At 47.1% G+C, this 3,977-nt stretch overlaps 1 non-coding gene across 1 annotated transcript; it reads left to right on the forward strand.

Moving 5' to 3' along the window:
• The first annotated feature begins 200 nt into the window (after positions 1–200).
• LOC118153285 (U6 spliceosomal RNA) lies at positions 201–307 on the forward strand. Its single transcript, XR_004742541.1, has one exon. It is a non-coding gene; the product is annotated as a U6 spliceosomal RNA (small nuclear RNA).
• The last annotated feature ends 3,670 nt before the right edge of the window (positions 308–3,977 follow it).

Consider the following 3,977-nt stretch of genomic DNA (forward strand, 5'->3'; position numbering starts at 1 on the left):
CAGAGTGAGACTCCATATCAAACAACAAAAAAATTAAATTAAAAAAAGAAGAGAGTAGCTTGCTGGGGGTAAGGAGCTCAGGCAGGCTGAGACTGGGAGTGGAGACCAGCAGGAGAAGAGGGTAAAAGAGTGAACGCTGGGGCTGGGGAGAAGCCGGTGAGGAAGCGTAATGAAGGAATGAGAGACAAAGAGGGCCCAGGGTGCTTGCGTTGGCAGCACATATACTAAAATCGGAAGGATACAGAGAAGATTAGTATGGCCTTTATGCAAGGATGACGTGCAAATGTGTGAAGCCTTCCATCACTTTTAGTGGGGCGGGGGTGGGTGGGGACCAAAAGGAAAAATAGAAAGAATGTAAGACCTGGTATTTGACAGCACAACACCGTGACTACAGTCGATAATAATTTAATTGTACATTTAAAAATCACTAAAAGTACATAGTTGGATTGCATGTAACACAAAGGATAAATGTGGGGGGTACCCCATTTTCCATGACATGATTATTATGCATCACATTCTCCTATCAAAGTATTTCATGTAATCCATAAATATATATACCTACTATGTACACACAAAAGTGAAAGATTACAAATTAGAAAAAAAAAAGAGCTCAGGGGCTGGAAGAAGGCTGCCTGGCTCTGTCTCCAGGCTCAGGCCCACATTAGCCCTCCCTCATTGGGTTCTTTTAGTCTGTAGGGAGCAGAGAAGTGGGACCCTGAGTGAGAATTCTCGTGTGAGGGTGGTGTGGGGTGGCAGTAGCTGTTTGGTCCCCGTGCAGGGCCAGGCAGTGAAGGGTCAGTGCTCCCTCCTCCTTTGGGGACACTCCGTTCCTTGCAGTGATGCCAGGGAGGTGCGAGGGGGGGTTCTCTCATCTGTCCAGGGTCCATTAGAGGACAGAGGGCAGAGGGGATGTGACTCTGGACCCGATTTTGTAACTGGTTGAAGTCTGGCTGCTTTTGCCACTCAGAGGTAAAAGACAGAAGAGAGCTGTGGAGAAAGTAAAGCAACTTGATTAAAATGCTGGTAGTTGGGGTATGGCCAGGCTCATGCCTTTGGAAGATCATTCCAAAGTTTTAGGCTGAGGGAAGGGTTTTAGGAAGGAAAAGGTGTGGGAAATAGGTGGGAATAGTAAAAAGGGGTGCAGGTCTGCGTGTCTGTTCTGTGGCCATCTCAGTAATAGCTTGTGGGGTGATCCGATTCGCATTATCCTGACTTCAGCCCTGCGGTGGTGGGCTCACTGTTCCTAACTCTTCTTGGATTCTGCAGCTAGGGTCTCTCTGCCTGGTGTGTTTCAAAGTTGGCCCCTGGAATTTCTAAGCAAGCTCATCATTAGACAAGCAAGCTCGGTTTATGGAAGTGCCTAGTGGGAAAGGGAGAAGCAAAGAGTTTTAAAGTCTGCTTCGAGGCTGAAAGCAAGAAAGGGAAAAAAATTGTGTAAACACATCTTGAGGCTGAGATGCTGGATTACAAACAATTCATCACCTGGGGCCTATCTTATGCCTACAATCTTCATGGCCTCAGGACGGGCATAGGGCCGGAGAGTGAGGGCCAGTGTGCGTCCTTGATGTGGGGTGCATTTCCATGAACTCAGGGGAGGATGTGACACATGCAGGCGTGCCCAGCCACCAGGCAGCACCTGTTTAGGGACACAGCTGCAGCCAGGACAAGGGGCATTCTTGGCTGCTGCCTCATGGCCATCGTAGCAGCTGCCTGGGTGTTTTCCCACATTTCGGGTATGATGCTGATTGATTTTGGGAAGTCCTAGGGGGAGGACCCACCCAGGGCCTGCTGTGCTCTGTGGTCAGCCAGGGTCTGTGTTGTCACCATCACCAGGCCTCGACCCACATCAGGCTCAGTTTCAGGGGGCCTCACTCAGTAACCAGTTTTGGCAATTGGTCCAAGAGGCAGAGCAAATTTTAGGGCCAGGTGCTCAAAGTCAAATTTATTATAATTTATGAACGTGTGTTTGAGGTTAAAAAGAGGAGGTGCCGGTGGGGAGCAAAAGCAAGGTAGAGGAAGGGAGGAGAGACAGGGAGATACCCAGGTGGGCAAGGGTCCGCCCCAGCCAGCCGACTTCCTTTCTTATTATACAGATTAGGAGGGAGCAAGTTTTGGCCACATTAGAAAGAGAAAAAAGAAGAGAGAAGTAGAAGAAGAATTTTTTTAAAAGGTAAAGAAAGCAGGCCAAGAAATTACTTAAAGGCTTTCTGAAGGCCTCATAGCTCGTGGTACTTGTTCCAAGTTATATAAGACACAGGGGAGGAGTTACAGGAAACATATGACAACTAAGCAGAATTCCACTCTATAATAATATTTTTTCTCATATAACTTCTTTAATCCAAAGATCTTAAAACACTTCACAAATTTGCAACAATTAAACCTCATTGCCTAGCTGTGGGAGAGTGTTGTTTTGCTCATTTTATGTGTAAGTGAGCTACAGCACACAGTGTTTGAAAGAAAATGTTTCCAGAGCCCACCAGTGAAAGTGGCCTGGGTCTGGGTCTCACAGAAAGCCTGGGCTCCAACTTCTTGCGTTCCCCTCTCCAGGGAACCTCTGCTTCAGGGGGAACCTCTGCTCTGGGGAAGCCTCTCCCAGTGGCACCTCACAGGCAGACAGCAGATGGTAGAAAATGACTGGCTGGGAAAAGAAAAGGCTCTGCTGGCTTACAACAAATAAATAAGCAAATGCACAAATACATAATAAAAAAGATAGAATGAAATATATATATAATAAACATTTTTAAATAAAAATGTTAAAATTATAGTTCACAATTTTATTCCTCTTTGCCTCATTTCTGTTCTCCTTTTGCCATTATTTGTAAGTGAAGAAATGGCCATTCACAATGTTTTTTTTCCTATAATGAGAAGGAAACTGAGGAGCTGTCTTTTTCAGAGGTGGTGAGACCGTGGGCCTGTGTGCGTGCCAGAGGCCAGGGGAAGTGGGGGAAAGAGGAAAGGCCTGTGAAGAAGAGGGTGGTTACCTTCTTCATCTCGGTTGAAAGGACCCTGGAAAATATTGACCTCACTTCTCCTTCGGAATGGTAGGAAGTATGAGAGCTCTGTCGTGGCCCCAGGAACCAGGTCTGGCAGGTGGCACAGCGTGGCAGGGGCAGGTTGGCATCTACAGTGAGGAGAGTGGATAGTGTGACCCCAGCCCAGCCAGGGGCAGCAGCACAGCCCACCTGCCCCACCACCTCCATCTGTTGCTTGCAGAGTTCACGTCAGCACACAGGAAAGGCTGAGAGGAGAAACAGGGCCTCTCTCCTCAGCAAGCTTTTTCTTCAAGTTGAGATTTTCCTTCCCAAGTTATGCTTTCCACAACGAAGGCTGCTTGACCCTTCCTGAGGGTCTTGGGCTACAAGGAGATGAAGGGCCTGAGGGGTCGGAGGTGCTCTGTCCTATTTTCCTCAATGCCTGCAACTCACTTCATGTCTTTGCCCCTCAATTTCTGCATTTGAAAGACAGGAATAAAGATATTCACCTCTAAACTCTCAAGCCTATGCTATATGTATTTATTTTTTAGACGGTATCTTGCTGTGTTGCCCAGACTGGAGTGCAGTGGTGTGATCTCCGCTCACCGCAACCTCTGCCTCCCGCCTCAGCCTCCTGAGATTACAAGTGCTCACCACCCCGCCCACCTAATTTTTTTGTATTTTTAGTAGAGATGGGATTTCACCATGTTGGTCGGGCTGTTCTTAAACTCCTGACCTCAGTTAATCAGGCTGCCTTGGGCTTTCAAAGTGCTGGGATTATAGGCGTGAGTCTATGCTGGATTTATAAAAGACTTTAATCTTCTTTGGCCCAAAGAGCTGAAGCTAGTGCATCCCAAAGATGGTGATACCAATTCCTTGCTATTTCATTGTGTCTAACATTTTGCAAAGTGCTTCCCCAAATCTGCTCCCATTGACCCAGGTTGAGGCCGGGCTTCACAGATATTTAACAGTCTGTGAACAGTAGCATCCCATTTGTTTTAATTA

This window comes from Callithrix jacchus, chromosome 4 (genome assembly GCF_049354715.1).
Source record: "Callithrix jacchus isolate 240 chromosome 4, calJac240_pri, whole genome shotgun sequence".
NCBI lineage: Eukaryota > Metazoa > Chordata > Mammalia > Primates > Cebidae > Callithrix > Callithrix jacchus.